Raw genomic sequence first — 24,436 nt, 5'->3', positions numbered from 1 at the left:
AAAATGCTCCGCACTCGCCAATGTACGCGCCGGTGTTTTAAATCATATTTTATAGGTAGCACGTAACTACCACGATAACTTTCGATGCATTTGAAATTATTGCGTCACATTGTTATCTTGTATTGTGTGCATTGAATAGAATTTCAATAATTATCCGTTCAACACTCCTCGAACTATTTACATAGTTAAGCCGAGAGTTTTACGCCACAGTCAATACGACATGATAACAAAATATGTATGGGTTTGGTTGGCAAAATGTCAAATAATTTTCTGCAATCATGCAATTTCATTAGATTTACATAGTGAATATGTTGCAAATAATCGCGATTATTATAATTATTTACCGTGTCAAAATTATCAAAATATACAATAATAATTGTCATTTATTATAAAATGTAATGGATGACCGATTTTTATATTCCAAAGATGATATAAGATATATTTGGGAAAGAGGCTTGAAGGAAGGCTTGAGGGAAAACCGTGACTTTTGTAGATGCAATATTTGGAGGGATGCCAGGGAACTCATGCACTGGTGGATAACCAGGAGAGTGAATCGGATGACCGAATGTCATGAAAATGGAGGATTAAGGAAGCCATGGTTCAATTTGGGTTATAGCGCTATCGAATAAGAATAGTTATGGTGCTGTTACTAGAGACACGACTGTTTCCAGCTGATGAAATAAAGCTTGTATACTGGTGTGTCACAGAGCATTATTTTTTACCGAGTTACTCCATCTCCACCCATCATGTATGTGCAGCCGTGATTTGTGTACGGCTGCCTTCCACGACGCTATAAATGTGTCGGAATGAAAAGATTTTAGTGCCAAATTTCCTTCCAAAATAAAACCGCACGGGACTGATGTAGCAACCATGGACCTTGCTGCTTAAAGAATGAGTCTAGAAAATATAAAAAAAGAATCTTGACTTATACTATCGTCATTTATCTTTAGTGACCTCTGTTGTACCCGTGTGCTGGAACGATGGCTGACAGGGCTCTAGCTAAAGGGACCGGGCATAGGAGGGGCCCAGCGTGGCGAGTCGACCAGCTAGGTGAGATTAAAACACGTCACAATATTACTCAAATAGTTTAAAAAAGCGCTTCTTTCCTTCAGGGGTGTTTAATATTTCAAATATGTGGTTGTGCATTGCAATTTGATCTGATATGATCATTGATATACTGAAATGATAATTCCCGTGTAGAATTTTGGAAACACTACTGTAGAGCTTTACACTACCATTAACCTTAGCGATAGGTAGGTGGGCCCGCCAAAAATCCTGGCCTGGGGGCCCGCTTCAGGATTAGGGGGCCTTGACTGGAACCATAAACAGAAGGCCCAGAGTTGAAAATAATGAATCTAAGGAGGGATCGGAATTATTCCGTCCTCCATACGATGCAACAAACTTTTCAAATGCCTCAATGTTGACCTTGGTTAATAACGAATCGTCATGGCCAGTTGGGCCAGTGTGTGGACGGACCCTGGTAAACAGCTCCGCTAACATGTCCAGCGTCCTTAATACTATATAAATATGGTAACCAGTCGCCATGGACTAAAGCAGTGAAGCCTGATTCAATTTATGACGGTACTTACGTGATAAGCTTTAATGCATATGATACAGATGTAACTAAAGAAAATGACATTGTCTTTAACACGTGTTTGAGGAATTACATTTTTCTCTACAATCGAGCATTAAGCCTTCTTATAGCCTCGTCCGGAATACAACCCACTTTTCGTATTTTTGTGTTCCCCGGTGATGTCACAAAGTATTGCCGTCAAGTATCTATACTTTTTGGTCGATGGTATTCCACATGTGTACGTACCTATGTAAATGACAATCCGTTTATAGCCGCCGTCGGGTGTGGATATTGCATTGCTTTACACATATTTGCAAAGTGATAATAGGAGTTAACCGATGAGTTTGGTATGGTAATTTTTCCGTAGTTACTAATTAGCTTGTGAATTAAATGTAGCCAGTTGGTTAGCATGCTTGAACAATAATATTTTGATAGACTGCCTCTACGTGGACATGTATAAATTATCTCATTTCGCCATTAAATGTTTTATACGATATTTTAGAGTGGACGTAATTTTTTCGAGATTTAACATTGTGGAATATTTAAATTTGAATGTCACGAAACGAAAAAAAAAACACTCGAAGTGGTATTTTATGTGATGCTCGAAGATGTGGAATTAAAATACAAAACAGGTTTGAATCAAACTTCCAGCCTTAGAAGAATTATTTCCTGATCGGAAATTCTCATAGTAGGCATAGTCAAACGATTTGAACCGTTTTGTAGGACCGGATTTAACAGAGGCGTACTGAGTTTATTTATTCTCAGATTGTTTTTTTTTCTTTAACCTAACGCGTTATCTATTACCCACCATTCTAAATCACGCCGTGCTACTCTATGATTCTTGACTTTTCATTTACTACGGGTCCAAGTATCTCAGTCAATTATTAATTATTTTACGAGTTATTTATTTTAGTAATTGGTGGCGATTTTTGCAGTTGAGTGTAATTTGAAGATGCTGGTGGATTAAGGATCTAGGTGGTGGAAGGGGGGGGGGGGGTTAACAGGATGCCAGACGCTGACCTTGTATGTTGAGAGGACTGGCGCGCGCTGGCGACGGTTCGGTGTTCACGCACTCACGCACTATTTAACGAATGGTTCGGAATGTCACTGTCACAGTTTCTCTTGGTTTTTGATGATTTTGATGACAAGTTCAGGAGGGATGATAAGCCTGAACGCAACGAAGGTCGAACATGATATGTGTTTTATCTGAATAACTCTGTGATAAACGACGGCGTAGCTGTAACAAGCCTACACGCGCCCGTTGTTTTGATCTAACTAATCTTAACTTGCAATTACGGTCGACTCATGAACCGTGACCGATGACTTGCCTGGTCTTGTGACAATAAATGGGGATTTGAGGTTGGTGGGAAGATAGGATGAATGCGACAGTAATTGGCCAACCAGTAATGTTTTTGAAATTTTGAAATTTTTTTTGATTAAACAAATTAAAATTTTTGGCGGACTTGCTCTGACTGCAATGCAATCATTTTCATGAAGAACTGATTGAATCAAATAACAAAATAATTCTTTAAATATTATTATAATAAAGTCAATATGTATAATATTATGATGTATAAGAAAAATAATATGATTATTTCGTTTATTTATTCAATTTTTAGATGCAAACTTTCGAACCAAATACGATGCAAAAAAGTATCTGGAATGTGAGCTATTTTTTGGGATTACTTAATATTTTTTTAATCGTAATGTTAATTGCAATAATTATTATGTAGTTTTTATCATATTATTATCATTGAATGACAATATTTTGGCGCATGTCAACAATATACTTTATTCAAAACATAATAATTCTTTTTAATATTGTAATACAGTTGTTGTAGGTTGATATTTTAAAGCTTTCCTTTGCTAATGTCTAATCTGATGTAATCGAATTTTTCATGTATACCTATATTTATTAAATTTTCATTTTCGTTTTCTTCTCATTTTGAAATTGTCATACTGATGCCTATATTCTTCGCTGAACGTGCAATAAAAAGATATAAATTCAACTTGAATATTATATAATATGGTTGTTCAGATGATACCTATGTAATTTGTAGGTTAACGCGTGTTTTATCACGGTACGGGAACCGTGAAGATTTCATGTCAGGTGTCTAGGTCACAATAATTATTATATTGGGTCAACGAATCGTGCACAATACAAAAAAACTACCGTCTTTGGAAAGCCTCAAGGTAGAGGTGCTTTAGCTGCTAATAAAAAATATACTTACATTGTTTAATGAGTTAAATTCATATAATAGCAAATGGAATGAATGCTAAGTTTATTATGCGTTGTTGTGTTATGATTCGATGTGATAATGAGTATCTACTTTTCTTAATATCTATGATGGGTATCCTAAAGACTTCGACTATAAGTTAGGTGGAAAGTAAAGTTTATATTCATGTACGTACCAAACAGTACAAATTCAAATCCATGTAGAACGTGTTAGCACTACTGAATCAAACCAATATTGGGCATACACGTTTAAAAAAAACCGTACTATAACTTTGATTTCGCAAAAAAATGTAAATTACGATAATTTAATGTCAAATATGTCAAAATACTATAGTTTTAATAAATTTAAGATAATAGATGTTTCTGTCCTGTAGTTTTAGAAATATTATATTGTTTACACCTTTATACGACAATCTGCATACTGGCACGGTCATAATAGAAGACGAAAACTTAGTTTTTTTTAATAACATATATAAATAGGCCTTATTAATGAATTTGAATTAATTGATTAAGTAAGTGTTTCTTACATGTAAACTATAAAGCAAGCTTTTCGTAGATAATACTCGTATATGTAACTATAATATTATTGACACCTGTCAGCAATAATATAGTATATAGCTATAAAACATCTGTCAAAAAAGCTACAGATACTAAATATATATATGACGTAAGATATAATATCAAAAAAATCGCTTGAGAAGTAACCATAAGAATATAATGTGCAACACGACCATAATATGTATCATAAAGAAAATAAATATGCAAACATTTTTTACTTATGTTATTATATTTATAAAAGTTCAAGTGTATACCCAGCGATAATTCTCATGGATGTTTCAATCAACAAATTATTAAGGATGAAACACCAAAATGAAAAGTATCTTTCATCATTCAATAAAAGCATGTTTCTATTACCACCAAACCTTTCAAAAATACACGACGCAAGTTGGTATTTATTTGATAAAATAGGCCATTTTAAAATAATTAAAATTAAATGGTCAGTTATTAACTAGTTTCATTATTTTAATTATAGTGTCGAGCGATAATGCAATATTATATTTTATAAATCAAATCATTGAGTGCACAGTCCATTCCGGGCCTATAATTCTGGACCGGTTCTTTGTGTACCAAGTAGTTACTCGCTATAAAAATTTATACAACAGATTACCTGTGTGTATTCTGTCAGTAAATAGATAGGTATTGAAAAAGTAGCAAATTACTATTAGTTTGGCGGGCTTTCTCTCATCTACCATACCTCACGGCCATATACTAAATCTTAACAATTAAGTCATCACTTGGTAATGGGTACCATTAAAAATTATTTTCGGTACCTCAAATGGGATAAGAAATAAACCAATGTAATCAATCATCTCATATCATTTCATTTCAACGGAAATTAGCGAAGAAAATATTTTTTTGTTGATATCAAATTACCTATTATATAAATACATTATATTTTATATTATCACTACTAAGGCTTGCAATCCCGGGATACCGAAATTTAAAATACTAAAATCCCGGGATTACGGAATTGCATTTTGCCAAAGAAAAATTGTAAAGGATATTTTACGTTTTTATCTAATTATTTTATTAAATATCCAGCGTTCCGGTTCAAGCCAGTCCGTGGCAGACATTGGCACGATACAAATACATTATATTTCATTTTAATACCGGGATACTGGAATTACTTTTTATATGACTTTTGTCAAAACTGTCAACTAAAAATAATTAATTACCCAAGTTATTGTTTTATAAATAATAAGTTAGCTGACTGAGGTGTCTAAGACGATTCGGCGCTGGGAGAACTGGGCGCCATGCAAACAAATGAAATCCGAAAAATGGACATTTGCGAAATTATATGTATTTTAAAAATATATATTTAATATCTTTATTTATATTTAAATCATTATATTCTTATTTAATATTTGGTGAGAATTTAAATACGCACACGTCAAAATGATTTGCATACCTATGTAAGGTATTACATAGGTAAGGTGTGTACGGTACCTATGTAACTGTGTACCTATGTAAGGTATTACATATTTAATTTTTACATAAAGCCTCAGGCATGATAATTCTCAATTCACAATATAAAACATTATGTTAAGAACAAAATGAATTAAAATTACTTAGTAACATATATAAACTGATTAAAATTCCTTCTCTATTTTTTGTATAACATCGTAACGAAAGTTTATTTATTTCATTCGACAGTGCGGCGCCCAATTGTCCTTACACCCAGTTGTCCTATTCCCAGCTGACTGGTATATAGATCCCTATGGGAGAAAATTTGGTGTTATGTGGGTCTTGTTAAATGTAAAATACTCTTTACAATTTTAACATAGGTATTCTAACTGCCCGATAGTGCTTCCTATGATATATTCCATACAATTGGAATATTATTGCCATATTATATCACTATAAATAATAACAAATATGCAAGGCCTGAACAAAAACGATGCATGAGTGCGAGTGAGAGAGTATTCGGCACCCTTACAATCTCTGCGACACGCGCTAGAGTAAGATAAAAGGTCTACATATGTGTGAGCTAATTTCCAAAAGTATCGCCGGCAAATCGTGACGAAACGCTTCACATAGCGTCGATAACCTGCAAGCTCGTGTTGCTAAAATTGCTATTTTTTGTGTTAAACATAAAGTCAGTGGTAAATATTTTTAGTTAATTAAGTAGAAAAGATGGTTCTGTGTGTTGTCTTAAAATGTGGTAGCCGTACTGATAAGCAAGAAGATGGTATTACGTTTCATAGGTAAGTTGATACATGTTCGTGACAATTTATTTGTATATTATTATATATTTTAATATCAGTGACCTAGTGTTTCTTTAAAATAACTTAAATTATGGATATCTTTATCTAATGGTTGCATTTTGACCGCTTAAAAATACTATATACTTAACGTAAAAAAATAGAAAATTTTATTTTAATTCTGAGCGTCTAGTGCGAGCATTTTGGGCGAGCACTAGCGAAATGGTCTATGGTCTCGAACATTTGTAGACGAATGCGTTCGCTCGCCCACAAACCAAATGCAAGGCACGCGGCTTCATTTAGCAATGTAACGGGTGGCGTCTAGATGTATCTATAAATAGTCTGTGAAAATGTGTAATAATGTTTAGCTTGCCTTCTCCAAACGCAAACTTCTTAGATCCAAAACTTATGTGCCCGGTAAAAATAATAAATGAAAATTGTTCATATATTGCATTTGTAGCAAAGTTAACTCTTTATAATATTATTATTATATAGATTACAGAACTCTCAAAGATCCAACAAACATATTATACCAAATAGGCTGAGCGAGCGACTAATAATCATTTCAAAACAAATAAGAAACCTCTTCAGTAAGCGGCCAAAATTCAAATCAGACTATAGAGCCAATGACAAAATATAGGTAATTGTTTTTGTCTAATCCCGGAACTGATAAATATAATTCCATTATCCCGGCATTGAGAAACCTGTCCAGGATTGCAATCTCTCATCACTAATACTATGATTATAGCTGTTTTTTTAAAAAAAATAATACTACGGAGAAAGTATTATTATTATGCGAATCAAATTGTATTTTGTTAGTTTGTCTAGAATTAATACAATGCATTTCCACCAAGAATTAACAGTAAACACCATTAAAGAAAATTACTACGAGTATTATCATGATATAAAATCTGGAAACCGAATTATTGTGTGTGAACAATATTTTACTCAACATCGGTTGTAGACATTCTGCTGCTAGATGAAGGCTTCTTTACAGATAAATTCATTCATATTGGTCTTTAGTTTTGAATTTACGCTGAACTTACTAACAAATTTATCAGACGACGCTTAAAATCGGATATCATCTGTCAGTACCTATAGTGGCGTTGACATTTATACAACTAATAATATATCTACTTCAATACGTCATTATCTCTTGAGAATGGATTCTGCAACGAGTTCGAAATTTCGGGAAAAGAAGAAGTAAGAATACACACGGTGACAACAAAAAATTCTATTATAATGACAAACAACCGTGAAAGTCTGAAACCTTACATTCATAAAAGATTTTGAATAAAACAGTATTCTATCTATAGAGATGTAGTCTAAATATAATATGTTATTTTTTAAAATTAATTCTTAGCCCATGGAGAAGGCATTTATTGTTGGTATTGAACAACAAACTGAAACTTGCTTTAGCGGTTTTGATGTAAACCACATAAAGCGTCATTTTTATTTTCAATATATTATCTAATCATGAAGAAATACATTCTACATATTACAAAAACGCGCGTTTTAGTAAGCAGCTACATGTTTTTATATAAAAAAACTATTAGTACATCATCATGACTACACAGTTTATGCAAGAAAGTAGGAACTATTACAATATATTGCTAAGTTTTGATCACTGTTAAGAGTTCTATAAATGAAGGCATCCTAATTTTTAACATAATTATTTAAAGTATTGTTAATGCATTTTTTAATAAGTATGTTTTATATAATATTTTTTTTGTAATGTACGATATACCCAAGCGTTCTCTTATAAGCCCGCTGAATGTGTTTCATTTTGGTTAGATTGTGTTAAATTCCATCAAATTATGTAACAAAAAATTTTAAACAATCATTATTCACATGAACAATCGTGTTTTCTGTTTTATATTAGATATTATGTATGGGACATTTTCACTCATATGAAGGATGCAGCGAAACGAATTAATCTAAAGGTTAACATTGAGAAGATTGAGTACTTCTTAAGAATGTCGGGGAAGAATAATTTGACACCCTGGAAATATTTTTGTGGGCAACTCGACATTTGAAAACATCTCTGTTGTTAAGTAGGTACTTAAAGTAGTTAGTTTAAGAACTTCAAACTTGCCAGCAGACGGAATACAGGAAATGCAATGTTCTTCACACTGACGAGTGTATTCAGATCCAAGCTACTGTCTTCTGGTAAGTGACCGAGAAACCATCGTTTCGTATGAGTGTTAAATCTGGAAAATTAAGTAAAAATAAGAGAATGCTATCAAAGTATTCGAAAACAAAATTCTCTGAGGAATAAAAAATAATAGGTACAATCAGTGAAAACCAAAGGTCGCCAACACTGTATTTAAAATACGTTCAGTATTTTTCATTTATTTACTCCCAATGTCCAGAATTCCACACCAAACAGGAAGAAGTTAAACGTAGAGTAGGAAAAGAGAGATATGTCTGAAAATTAAAAAAAATGAGATATGCAAAATTAACCGTAATGCAATAGTAAATACCGCAACCGTAAATAAAATAGAATGGGGACGCGTTGAATCAACGCCGTTGAATAATCAATACATTTTACACATGACAGTAAAAATTCACATGCGTTGACTTAAACGCAATCTTCTTTTACTTTCCTAAAAAGTAGTGATTTTAGACTTATTCTATTATTCACGTAATTTATTGGTTGTATATTATCAGATACCACAATCGTGAATTTTAGATTTCTATATCTTTTAGCACTGATAAATCGAGACATCCAGGCAGACGTGGAGAATGTGGAAATTATATAAGTAAGTGATACATAATGAAGCATATAATATATAAATATACGTTGTGTATACGGTGACTGTATTTTATAATAAATAGGAAACATGTTAAATTCATGGAAAGTTTTCTGATGTTTTGGAACTGTCTGTAAAATTAATTAAAAAAAAGTATTCCCGCAAAAAATGTTTCGTGATGTCTACATATTTGAGATTTTTTTTCACAAAATTTTTCCTGTTTTGTCAGGTTTTTTTACGAAACCGACCAACTATTTTTTACTCTGCTACCTACATAATATTTTTACCTATCAAAAATGTTTCCTTCAAAAAAGGTTCTCGCAACAATAAAAAAAACGGAGCCCCTTTTCATTTTCACTCAAAGATTCCAATATTTAAGGAGTCAAATGTTTTCTCGTGTTCGGTAAAAAATACCGTAGATACGATTTTGAAAATAAAGCACAAAAATGAGTTTTTCATAAAAAAAATATCTTAAGGACACCATGCTCAAATAAACCACGGTCGTCTTAAGTAAAGGACGAATGGTCACCCTAGTTATATCGTGTAACTTGTATTTATATGAAACGTCTGTACTTTTACTCACAGTATGACGATGCTTGAAGTTCAATATGAAGTGAATTACGGGTCAAGTTATTAAATGAATTTACTTCACTTGTTTATTTCATCACCCATGTAAGGGCATGAAGCATGACGTGAAGTCTTTCAACTAAATTATTATAATAATTAATACTACACACATTGAAAGTTTTTATTGCGATTTTGCAATATTTTTTTTTCTTTCTAGTTTTTGGCCTTCATATAATAGAATGTCCATGGTCTATTAATTAAGTACGCATATTTTTTAAACCGAATGTATACACCAGTGGTTATTTAAATGAAATCTAATATTTTGACATAAGTGGGCGTCTACGTGAAAGATAATTGGCAACATTTTTAATGGCAATTCTTTATATTATATAGGTGAACTTGATTTAATAATTGCCATATTATGATAAAAAAATAAATATTAATATTTCCCACGTTAGTTCAATAATATTTCTATCTCCTCCGAATTATTATCACAATAAGATAATCCGTATTTTACTTTTTATCTTTTAAAATTATAGATATTATTAATTTCATTAGAAAATGGACATTTCTGGTGAATAATAATTTCACAAAAAAGTATTCATTACAATATTGAAGTGTCTACTTTTTGTATTTATTTGAGGCCGGAACCAGGTAAATAATAAAATATGAAGATTAAAAAATTATTTATACCTTATTATTTAATAATATACTAATCAATTACTTTTTACAAAGTACAAAGTCTATGCGTACAGTAATTTGCAGTCGTAGTATTTAAAGTTTATTGAACATAATTTTATTAATAATCACTAATTAAAATATAACACCACTTTCATAACTGTGTAATTGGCCATGTTATTCTAAAATAATTAACGTTGAATAAAGGATACCACAAGTACTCCTTACATGTAAAATATCTTCTCTGTTCATTAACAGCGTCATTACGCTATGGATCTGAAACCAGCACTTATAGATTCCAGGTGGATGGTTTCCAGATAGAAATATCAAAAAAAACGTCACCATAATGAGTATCGTAGATTTAATTTTCCAGATAATAAAACTTACTTTGCATCAGTGCGCACTATCGTTTTGCAAGGTAGTGAAACGTTGGACTACCGAAGGTCTATATGTTATATTACGATGACTAGATAAAGAATCATTAACAAAGTCAAATATTGTTAAATTCTATCTACCAAGCGTCACCTCAGTAATAATTATAACAACGTATATTTTTTTAAAGCAAACTTCTATTCTTAAATAATAATGATTCATTCTTTTTTGAATAGTCGTTGTTCTATTGACATGTTCAATACCTCCGTTCAGGCACTCAAGCACGGCATTTAATGATTTTGATGTTGTCTACCTACTCAACTCGTTTTCATAATTTGATATGCTGCCTTTTTGTAGTTTTTCTTTTTTTATTTCTTATTTGACAATACATTGTATTTTGTTATACATTATATTTTAACTGGCTATAATGTCGTATTATTATAATGTGTACTTACTCTGTTTTACAGTTATATTTTATATATTTTGTTTATAATTGTTTATAAATAAAATAATAATAAAAAGTGTAATAAAATATTAAATAACCCATTAATGTCATTATCATTATCGTTGAGTGAAAATTTGTGAAAAACAAGTAAAATATTACTTAGCTAATTTTAACAATTACGTATAGTAAATTTGAATCGTCATCAAAAATATGAACACTTCCTTTGATGTATAATGTGTTGTAAATAATTTTATTGTAATATTATATGTATTGCCATAGAGAATTGATATCGTCTACTCTATGACATAATACAGATTTTCATCGTCAAATAAATATTCAGTATTTTATTTTATTATTTTATTGAACGAATTTGATTACTTAATGGTGATAATGATAAAAATATTATGTATTGATATCGACATTCGTTATCTAATTAATTAAAACCGGAACAATGTTTTATGTATGATGGGAAAAGATGCGTGAACGATTATATCATTTTAATCGTAACTCTTGGTATAAAAAAATAATTAGTTGATCGTTGCCACGTCATTCAACACATGGTTAGGCACGCAACCCACTGAATCTGCATTTATTAAATAATTTGAGTAGGTACATAGTTACAATGAATATTTTTAGCAAATAATTATAGAAATTGAATTTGTAACAATTAGAATACATTGTTGCATTTAGCAGTTAAGTAAAGTTAGTCGAGTGTTAAACAAAATACAATAAAACACTGAAATTTTAATAATAAGATTTTATAGGTAAATTGTTATGTAGTGAATACCATCTGATAAAACTATTTTTGTTTCATAACGAAGCCTATTCTAGGTCAGGTCGTGATATTATATATTTTTAAAATTATATACAAAAACAAATTTATTGATACTCTGTAATCAAAAAAATTTACGACTATTTTTAAACTTGTTGAGAGTGTTGGTTATTACTGATTCGTTTTCTGATGTACCTGCTCTATTGTGGTTAAGTTTTGATGACTACAAATATTCTTTCTCGTTTATTGTAAGATGCTGTAAATTTTTGAAATCTGATGAGAATGTAAATAAATAAAATTTATAATAAAAAGGTAAGTAATAATATAATGACACATTTCAACCAAATAACTCTCATTTAAATTAAAGTTTTTATTTTAAAAATATTACGTATGTATTTTTTTTTATAATTTAAAAAAAACTTTAAATTGCCGTCGTATTGATTCTATAAACGTATTGGTTAATTACTTGGACTTACTGGTACTTATAAATTATTCAATATATTGTGTTAATTTGTATGTTTCGTAACTACCTCATTAGATGTTCCTAGAAGAACAATATCGGTATCGAATATCTATTATCATATCCCGCCTTAAAGGTGGAAACGGTGTCTGATATAATGTAATTATCTTTAATAATAAAGACACACGGCGCGAACTGTAATGGTTCTAGCATGTTTTCAATTGTATACATTTGGAATCAAGTAAGGCCTACTTTGATGCACCACTGCATTTACATTTTCGTATATCTTCGCTCTTAGTTTAGGTATAAAATGTGACATCACAAAAAACCAAATTAATAATAGTATTTTTCTGAGAATAAAATATTTTATGAGAACATTGTACCAAAATCTATGGTTTTCAAACTATAGGGTGAGAGTTGCCATATTTTAGAGAAGAGGGTAAAGTATTTTATGAAAGTGTGTGAGACTGTCAGGAGGGTCAAAATATAGAAAACCGGTAACAATACTGAAAAATAAATATTTATTTTCTTTAGTGACGTTCTGTAAGGGTAGGCAGTCGTGCGTTGCATATAGGTGTCACATTTAAATGGTAATGAACGAATGAACAAATAAAAATAATAAAACTTTTGACAACAGTGTCGATTTTCAACGAAGCAGACGATGCGGTTACTTCATAAGAAATTATCGATAGGTACTATCTTAGTTCAAAAAAAAAATCGAAACATAAAACATCCTAACAACAGTGACATGATTTATCGCACAGTCAAATATTTACAATGGTGTCTCCAAGACTATCAGCGCCACATACCTTCACGAACCTAAAACCACCACTGTTTGTGAGTAGGATTCGTGGACGTGCTCTAATTCTCGGTAGATGATGTACCTATATAAATTTAAAGATTTTTGGTATATTTTTCTGTTTAAGATGGCCTAATATAAATAATAATGTAGGTTAATACTGTCCGACAACAAGAAATCAGCGATAGCAGGAAGTCACTGTAGTCGCATATAGAAGACTTACCAGTGACATACTTGTCATGGCGGCAACGCGTGCTAGAGGCGTGTTTAAATAATGTATTGGGTCTCTTTTTAGATGCGACTCCTTTTCTTCTTTGTAATAAATCAAAACTTGACTAATAATAGTTTTAACACCACTCTTGATCATTTTAGACTTATTTTTATTATAAAAAGCTTCAAATTACGTAAATTAATAGATCCGTGCACCACGGGAGCGTAAAATGAAATGAAAAAATTGGGGGCGTTCCTCATTTGAAAACGGAAGTGCGATTAGCTTTACTGGAGGTGATTGTTAGTTCACAGTTTTAACACTTGGACAAGAAGTTCTTGTTCGACAGTAGGTGCCTAATAATTTTTCAAGCAATCTGAAACTAAAAATGTGAGGAGGCAACATTCGATCTTTGGCTAATGACGGCATTGATATATATTAAGTACCTACATTCTGATGTTTACATTGTGATTTATTTATCATACTATTTCATGCGTACTTAGTGAGAATGTTGTGAATAGGTTTATAATATCTTCTTATTCCCTTCCTGAAGAAAGTCGGCAAACATTATTTCAACGCAAATAGTCAAGCCCGTGTTAAACATGCGTATAGAATGTGTAAAATGACACCTGCTTTCCAACTTATTGTATTGTACCTTTTGTAGTCAATATTACGGGATTTTTCGCTTATTTACTTCGGAATTGTCAATTATATTCAGTAAGAAAGAAAAAAAACTATTTACATAATCTGATATGAAACAGTTGTAAACACAATATTACGTGGTTTTCAAACTTTTGTTTTCGTTTGACGACGTCTTGAACTGTTTGAATATTTCATGGTAGTTTAAAAATATCAACAATTATTATTATTAGTGTTTTTCAAATATTAGAATCCAACTACACACAGCTACCTTTATCCTCGTTTAACGTCTAGAGGCGGCAGGTTATATGAAAGTATGGTGAAGCAGGCAGGTTATATAAAACAAGTATGGCGAGGCAGGCTGGTAATCAATTTGCGGCAAAATTAACATTAAGAGTATACTTCAGTGAAACGGCAAATAATTTTCAACAGTAGGTGCGACGAAATTTCTCACTAGTCGCCAATCGGAGACCGACAGTCGAGGTGTCTGCACTTCGATTTGTTTTGTCATGGCGTCGGATGAAAATATTCTTAAATCGTGTAAAAATGACTAAAAAACTTTACGTATGTACTTAAAAAAGAAAACATGTCAATGAATATACTATTATTATTAGTAATATAACAATAAACATAACATTGAATGGATGCATGTTGGATTTTTATGACAAATTATATTTCGTTCGGCACGCGTCATTTGCATAATCCGCGCATCGCCTAGCCACGACCATGCCTCAGCTGAAGTATAGCCTTAACATTATTTATTATATGGGTACGTTATAATAACCAAAATAAATCCTTCGTGATGCCCTGCATTTTTTTTATCGCGTCGCTATTTCTCGTAAGTTGTCGGCTATTGTTGGCCTGCTTCATTCAGTTGTATGAAAATGCCGATTTCTTGCTCTCTTTTTATTTAATACCTCTATGTTTAACGTTAATTTTGGTTTATTACCATTACCATCGAATACTTAACTACTCGGAGAGAAGTCGTCATAAATATAATCAAGATTCATTGAGTTCTTGCTCTTTATAAACGATGTTAATTATTATAAAAAAATATAACCGGTTCTGCATTATCGGTTTTTATTTTTCAAAAATATTGTTCCATGACAGTTCAGGGTATCTTCCTCTGCCGATTTAAAGTAAGATGCAAAATAGGCTGGTAGGTATCTATCTAGAACGCGTCTCTTTATTATCTTCTTGAAAATATATTGACCATAGTATACTGGCATATGGCCATGTCATGGCTTTGAGTTAACACTGCCATAAAATATAAAAAAGTTCAAATGCTTTAGAACGCCACTCAAAATTAATCACTCATTGTACCAAGCGGCATTATTTGAATATCCTTGCCTTATGTATTGATTAACTGATTCTTTATTTTAATTTATTATCGGTTATTTTGTTACCAATCATAAAATAGATTGTTGATTTCAATGTCATAATTATCGGCGCGAAAAAATATAGATGAAATATTACAACAAACAGCAGGTATTTTTATTGAATTGGATGAATACAAATGACGAAGTATACCTTGATATAAACAATAATATGCCTTTTTATTAATATAATATCATTTTCTCAAACAATGACCTATTACTTCTTATAAGTAGAGAGAAGTCGTGAAATATTATACCAAATCGTTGTCAATACATATTCTTATTTTTTTCAATATCAATAAAACACGCATCAATATTTAGATTTGTGTAAGCAAAAACGGTTAAATTGTAGTATTAATACTATATAATATGTGGCTTTATTGTAAAACTAATATACCGTTTTTTAATGAGCTTTTACAAACCAATCGACAGCAATTGTATACTCTATATTTGGGTAAAAGTATATAAGACATAATTAGCTTTGACAAATATTTGTGAAACACTGCAGAAGTAAAAACTAATATGGCGGTAGTCATTGACTTGGGGATATTCTCTTCTATTTTTTGGCCACGTCCGATCTTAATAGGATAATATGGACCTCCACAGTGTGAGGCACTTGCTCAATAATCATATATTTGATCTATACTCTGATTTCATCCAAAAATTGAAAAACAATATGTGTATTTGCCAGACCCAGGATTCGAACCTGGGACCCCCGACGCTAAAAACCGACGCGTAGGCAGCAACTAAGTTATTTTACTCATTTAAATAATGATGCTATGCAAATAACTATGCAAATATATTAAATGTTACTTTATTTATAATATGTATCCGATATGAAATTGTATGTTATTTATATAATGGTATGTTGTGAAGTAGATTTTATTTCTATCAAATAAAATATCAAAACCTCAGTACCGGTCATAGGTCAGATTAATTTAGAAAACAATAAAAATAGTGGAACCTCAGGAGCTCCGGAGACTATAAGACGTTTTTTCCAATTCCGATTTGGAGTTATAAAGGTTTGAAATCGATGGTTGTTGTCAAGATTCCGATATCAGAACAATATAAGGGTTCTGGAGGTTTCAAGGTTTGGTTCCGATTTTATTTACAGCACAGGATTTTACCTGATCACAAATAGATTTATTCATAAATTATATAAATAGATTATATATTAGTTACATATAGGTATTTTATTAATATTTATTGAAGTAACTGCTTTCTATATGGGGATAAAACTAACAACAGACCTCAGTAAATTCAGTACAAAGTACAACTATCTTTTAACGTCTTCTAAGCAATTACTGTTCTAAGTAAAGAAGGCATTTCGAAACCATATCCGGGAAGATCACCGCCGTATCTATTTCTATGATTATTTTATCAGTTTCGTGGGGTTATTTATTATTTAACGTTACATAATATTTTCTATTCAAAATTATCATTTCTTATGCAGGTAGGTAGGTACACCGTGCGTGTTGCTCACTTGGGATTCCACATTTTGAATACTTTGAAAGCATGTTGAATAATACATCCGGTTTAAGTACCCAGCTTGCCGTACCTAACAATATTGAAATGTCTATAATTGCTAAAAATTAAAAAAAAATACTGATAAACGATCGATTTTTTTTTATTATTGTCAAAGACAGTACAATAATATGTTTTGGCGGTATATTATTACCTAGGATGAAAAGATAGTAACGTCATATCGATATTTTACTGTTTGTTAAGATATTTAAATATATTGAAGAAATCCTTTATAAATTCTTCAATATCATTAAAGTTACAATTTTGCCCATATTGTGGGACTCCAAATACCAGCAAGCTTTTTTTACAAGAGATAATGAAACATACATTTTAATAAAACACAATGTATTTGTTGCAAGACCTGTACCTACAGGCTCATGACCCTTGTGTTCACTTTACTACTAATATGGGGCTATTGATTATAGAGTATCTACATACCATATTGTGTTATTTTTAGTTAACATAAATATTGATGCTGTAGATTGAAGGTTGTTTTTAAATTAAAAACTTTCAGATTTTCTTTTCTATTTAGTATTTATGAAACTAGCTCATTTTACATATTATGAAGTGTGCAAGTTTGATTTTTTTAAATAATAGTTTTTAGAAAAAAGGATAGTATAGAAATGAATATATATAAATAAATTATTGTACCTCTAGTAATACATGGTAATATAAATTAAAATGTTTTATTATTTATTCAATTAATTTGTAGTCGTAGAATATGAAAGAGATCCAAATCTGCTCATACATAGGTATATCATTATTTTGTTAATGAATGAGTGTGCCATATAAATGAACTTTGCCTACATTGCAATACGAGTTGTATGTTTTAATAATATTGTCATCACATTCTGCTAACTCGGTTGCGGGTGTCCGCTGAAACATTGGCATATTATAAGTTATTTAAAAATGTACTCTCCCTACATTGCCATAAGAAGCATTATTGCAAATTGGGGTTTATTACTTCACATGGTTGTTGTACTATTCTGCTAACACGTCTACGGATGTCCGCCAAATTGTATTATAATGTTACGTATTACCTATATTGCGATAATCTGATTGTTGATTATTGAAGATTTTCGCCAGACGCCTTTGACCTATTCTGAAATACACCATGGTTCCTATTATAATAATTAAAATAAATAAATACAAACTGGATTGCACATTAATTACTATCTATAATTCTACATGTGTTTAAAAATACTTTTTTTTAAATTAATATTATAAGCGGTATTACGGTAGCTTCATTTGTTTATAAGTTTTTTCAATAAATAATTAAAATATATTATATTAAGGGAAAGAGGCATGCCAGCAGAGAACCTAGCGGAAAAATACGAAGCTTGCAATTTGAGATTTTTTTTTGATAATTTACTATTTCAACTGTATTAATTAATAAATATGTATCTGAAAACATTAAAAATATTTTTTTTTAAAAAGTCAAGTCGACCTTAAATATTGGGGCCATACCTAAATAAGATTTCATATAAATAAAAAGGATTTCAAGTTATACAACATTTATATTTTTTATAAAAATCGATGTTTTTTAAAATAGATATAAAAATATTAAAACTATGAATTAGTCAAAAATCTAAAAAGTGAAAAATTGAAAACTTAATAAACTAAATTTTAATAATAAATATGACCATAAAATATAATGTAATAATAAGATGTGACCCTGCAACGATTTCAAACTTTATTACATTTTTTTACAATTGTAAGTTTATCTTTAAATTAAATAAAAAAAAATCTTTTTAATGTTTTCAGATACATATTTATTAATTAATACAGTTAAAATTGTGAATTATCAAAAAATAAATCTCAAATTGCAAGCTTCGCATTTTCCCGCTAGGTTCTCTGCTGGCATGCGTCTCCCCCTTAAACATGTTTTCAATTAATCTATGTATGTAGGTAATTAAAATTGGTAATATTTCTTTCATTTCAATGTCAACCAATATTACAGAGACATCTGATTGCATTTTTATTACATGTAACCACCCATGGTAGGTATATATTAGGTATGACGCAACAATAGATTCTGATATGAGTAATTGATTCCCTGGCATGGCAACAACCTCGTTGTCCGAAAGAATTTATAAAAAGATCTTATCTTGTATAAATAATTGAAGTCTCGTGTCCCTAAACTCTTCCACGTGTATCGATTTAAGCTTTTTTTTCGCTTTTTTGTCTATTTATTTATACAGAGTGATACTAAAAACCCGATCTTGCTTTTATCGGTTTCTACATAATAGACGAGTGAGGTTTAAATGCTGATAGCTATAATTCTCGAGGGCTTCAAATCTGAAATTGTTGTACGTTTTACTATCCACACACGAGAATGGTTTGTTATTTTTGTGGGATGTAGGTATTGATCTAAGTCTGTTTTGTGAATAACTAATAAATATGACCGACGTCGGCCATGTTCAAAATAAATAAACTTTTAATTGTGTTTGTTGTCAGTTATATCCCCTAAAAGTATTATTTATCTATAAGTTATTCATTCATTCATTCGTCTACGTCTACAGTCTACACTCTACAGGAATGTGTGAAAATGTAAGCGACCATATAGAAAAGGCACGTCCAGTGCGTCGATCACAGGATGGATTTTGTTCGATTGCACTACATGGAACTGAGTCGCGAAGATAATAATATAAAAGGCGTGTATATTCAGTTGTAATCTATAATATAAAAATAAATATTTGTTTGTTTGTTTGTTCGTTCGTGTTTTATGCGCTGCCATACCGTTCATCCGATTGCGATAAAACTTTGTCAACTTATTGCTTGCACTTGCGCGAAGAGTATAGGCTATATCTTATATATAAAAATGAATGCCTGTTTGTCTGTCTGTCTGTTTGTCTGTCCCGTATGCTTTCCTATAGCATTCATCCGATTGCGATGAAATTTTGGTAAGTGGTTGTATGCACACCCGCGAAGGTTTCTGAATTAGAAAAATTACCTTCTTCTTCATTCTATTTTCTTTTATTTGTATGGTTCCTATACCATTCATCCGATTACGACAAAACTTTTGTCAGTTGTTGTGAATTGAAAATTGAAAAGCAATATGTGTACTTGCCAGACCCAGAATTCGAACCTGGGACCCACAGCGTTATAGTCCTACGCTTAAGCCGCGCGGCCACCGGCCCTTTTTACAGCAATATATTTATTTGACAATGTGTGTAATGAGTGCCCAGCACAGCTTATTTGAAGTTAGACATGCCTAGTATTAGAATATTTACAGAACTAAGATTAGTTGCTGTCAGTAACAACAGTTAACAATGTATCTAATTTACTAATGACCAGAACGGTCGTAATGAAACTGCTAAACATATTGATATGTGATGAGTTTTTGAAAGGATTTGAAAAGATTCGAAGGAATTGTCATGATAAACACGATACAATCGGTGGGGTACCGAAAGAGAGAAAACGATGCAATAGGTTTGATGTAAATACACTTGAAAAAAACAACCATAACAATAATTACATTAGCTTCGTTGAAAATCTTCAGTGAAAATAGTCAATGGATTGGGTTAGGTTAGATTAACAATGATCCCTTAAAAATCTGTATAATAAAAACACACACTCTTCACATTGACGATGAGGAACAACGATGGTAGTATATAATTGATCAATAATAATATAATGTAAGTATGTTATAGTGTTTCTTTCTAGCTGTGATAAAAAATCTGTTTTCTTATTTTTTATGCAAATCCTATTGAGATAAATCCATTGATTTATTTATACGGATATGATATAAATCGATTTTTTTTTTATAATAAACCATCAATAGAATATATTTTAGAGTATGAGTTATGTATTACGATAATGATTGACATCAGTTACAGTAGTGTAAAGTAATGTTATTTATATTATACGAAATACATTTATTATAATATATTGATTATATGATGACTAAATAAGACAATTATTGCAAGATTCTCTACCTCAATCAATGTTTTATGTAACTAACTAATTAGTTTTAGATTTGAAGTACTCTAAAATGGACATAAGTTTCTTTATTATTAGAATATTATACACGTGATGAAAGATCTTACCTACTTACTTTTCTCCACCATATCCAATTTCCTATTAAAATGAACTATGGATATTGTGAAAGCTGTATTTAAGTGGCCACGTAACACTTGCCTTGAGTACAATTTATTGTCTTTACAGTGGACAGAGTACACGTGAAACATACTTTGTTTGGTTAAAGAATCTGTATAACCACCATGATATATTATGTATATGTGACTCTAAAATTAATTGACTGGGCATACCGTGAAGAGAAAATAGCTTTTTAAAACTGTAGTCATATTTCTTACCTGATGTCTTTGTAGATACCACTCTTCAAGCTTTCATATAAAACGCAATATAACAAAAAGTATAATCTATATAAGTAAAAAATAATTTACTTACCTGCTGGAAAAATTAAAAGTTTGGTCACACAATATTATGTAAAATATTTTCATAACGTGACGTAATAAGATAGACTCTATGGGCAATTATTTTTTAGTATTTGATCAGGGTCGGTCTTAGGAAATAAGAAACCCGATCTTTCTTCCAAATTTAGTTACTTAACTTTAAATTGGAAACATAGGTAATGCCAGATCTTGTAAGAATAAAAAAGATTTCGAAATTATCGTTATTCGTCAGTATTACGGATGATAGATTGTTTTAGGTTCAATTCTATTTATACATATATTATCTAGTCTATCTGGTTGACTAGTGATTTAGGTTCACTTTTGCCTAAGAAAATTGAGGTATACGGTATAAATAAATTAAACTCCTTTTTACTCTAACAATTTTTTCTTGTCATTTCTTTTTTGTTATTTTTTTGTCATTAGTAAAAGTAACTAGAACTCTGGGTTCGATTGGACCTAATCAGTCGAATTGCCTAAGACCGGGCCTGATTATTATAATATTATGAATTGCAAAGAAATTTCCCATCGCAGCGAGAGCAAATGTTACACCTCAATGGGAAATGAGATGATTACTAAAACTATTTCATTTGAGTTAATAACCTCATTAACTGTCATTGTGGCTGAAATATTTGTACGCCATAAAATTCAATATACATGGACCCAAGTTATTTTTTCATCTTGATCTATCTAGGTCTAGGGGTCACCAAATTCTTGATAAATATGAGCTAAATATGAGAAGCACATCAGATTTTGATTTTTTTAAAGATCCATATGTATATATTTAACATGATCCCCTATCAGGAGGAAGAAGAAATGGTATGATAGCTTGGAAGTAATAGCAGCAGATGCAATGTGTGGAAGTAATAGCAGCACATATAATAATATGAGCCTTACTTGTCATTCCTAGTATAGTAATTCATTCAATAATTTTCATTCAATAGATCTATTATAGCTGCTCACTTATGTTGTGTAATCATATTGCATTTTCTTTCTACAACTGTAGGTTCGAAAATTGTCTCTGCCTTACTTTATGATAAGTAGGATTTGGAGTTGTAGTCTGTACGGGTGACGTTGAAATGCGGTTGCCTAAAGCTAATCGATAAGTAGGGTTTGGTAAAACGTGACCCAGACACACAATACTAAAGCCTCACGAGTATTGTTTTTCCAGTACTCGATGCGTGGCAGAGTTCTCTCGCGAATATCATCTGTAAGAGATCTTGGAATTACGTTTGACGGTAAACTGACATTAAGTGGTCATATAGATACCATTTGTAAAAAGGCGCTAAAGATGTTGGGCTTTGTCTTGCGTACTTCCCGGGTCTTTTCGGATGTTACGATACTAAAAATTCTCTATAACTCCTTAAGAAGCAGACTTGAGAGTGGGTCTGTCGTTTGGGCCCCACATCAGTTGTAGTATGGCCTTATGGTGGAGAGAGTCCAAAAGAAATTTTTAAGACTCCTTTACTTTCGGCTGTATGGATATTATCCGTGGCTCTATCCGACTGATTTTCTCTTAGGGATGCTTACATACTGTAGCTTAAAATTTAGAAGGGATCTTTATTTAGCTACATATTTTTTCAGACTTATACGCGGCGTAAATGTAAACTCTGCCATTCTGTGGTGTTGGTTTGTGTGTCTCTGATAATTACCTTAGGAATCAAGGGCATCCGTTGTTTGTTCTCCCACGGTGCAGAACTAACCTGCCATTAGTAATGCCAATTGGGAGGGCAATAACCATGTTTAATGAAATCGCTTCGGATATTGATATATTCCACTTACGTGAGGGTGAATTTAGGTGGATGTTGTTTTTTAAATTCTTAAAATAGGGTCTGCTAACTCATCTGGTGTACTTCCTTGTACCTATGTACTTAATATTTTTTGTATTTACACATTTATACTGTAGAATAACTTAATACTGATCTATCTCTTGTGTTATGTACATAAAACTGTTTTAATAATATTTATTTGTTTCTAAATGTCATGTTGTGAACGTCTTAAACTTATAATTTGTAATGTCCACAATATGTAAAATAAATAAATTGAAATTGAAATTAATATATTGCAGATACAACCCGTTAACCAAAATTATATATTGGGCAATTATTTTAATTATATAGATGAATATAAATGAATGTAGAATATCGAATATTTACATTAAATTCTACAAATTGTTTGTTTAGTAAGTTTAGTCGATAGCGTCACCGTTCAGGCAAAAGTCACCAACCCTGAAAATGGCAGTTTTGAGTTGAGTATGTCACCCGAAGCGTAAAATTCTGTTCTTTAAGATGCAAAACTCACCACGGTACATTAGTTAGTAAAATTTTCCTTAAATCCGAATTATTTGTTTTTCACTAAATGACTTTCGATAAAATCTTAACAAGCAAAAGTCATTATAGGTGAATAGACATTATTGACTATATAAAAAAAAATCCTTCATTATAAATATACAAGCAAAAGTCACTATACTATGGATGGTGAGTTTTAATGATCCTGCTTTTGGCTAACATTGTTCAGATTATTAACAAGCAAAAGTCACCAAACCATAATTGAGCTACCTTGCCTCCTTCAAAACCTTCCAGATGTTTCAATTAGCAACAAAAAGTAAAATTACCTTAAAGAAATTATTAAGAAGACATGAAAAAATAATTTAATGTAGATAAAACCTTAAAAACATTAAAATCTGATTTTTCCTGCATTTTCAAACTTTCAAATTGCGATATCTCAAAACTATGTTTTTAGGGTTGGTGACTTTTGCCTGAACGGTGACGATAGCTACTTATGTCTACCACAACATTTTCACTAATCACTACAATACTATTTATTTATACGCTACAATTAATTTTCACGTAACTGTTTT

General features: G+C 31.2%; 1 protein-coding gene across 2 annotated transcripts in view; it reads left to right on the top strand.

Annotated features, from left to right (window-relative positions):
• Positions 1-24,436, top strand: part of LOC147079247 (phospholipase B1, membrane-associated-like) — a 204,212-nt gene that overhangs the window by 5,610 nt on the left and 174,166 nt on the right. The window contains exon 2 of one of the 2 annotated variants that reach the window (XM_085954876.1): positions 951-1,050. The exons of the other annotated variant lie outside the window; for it this stretch is intronic. The gene's annotated coding sequence lies outside the window, so the exon portion shown is untranslated. The remainder of the gene's footprint in view (positions 1-950; positions 1,051-24,436) is intronic. 2 annotated transcript variants of the gene reach the window in all.

The sequence above is a fragment of the Rhyacophila brunnea genome, unplaced genomic scaffold, assembly GCF_057557595.1.
Source record: "Rhyacophila brunnea isolate RB1 unplaced genomic scaffold, BYU_Rbru_1.0 scaffold_10, whole genome shotgun sequence".
Lineage (NCBI taxonomy): Eukaryota > Metazoa > Arthropoda > Insecta > Trichoptera > Rhyacophilidae > Rhyacophila > Rhyacophila brunnea.
Note: the sequence above shows the minus strand (reverse complement) of the source record. Positions and strands in the feature narration are given on the sequence as shown.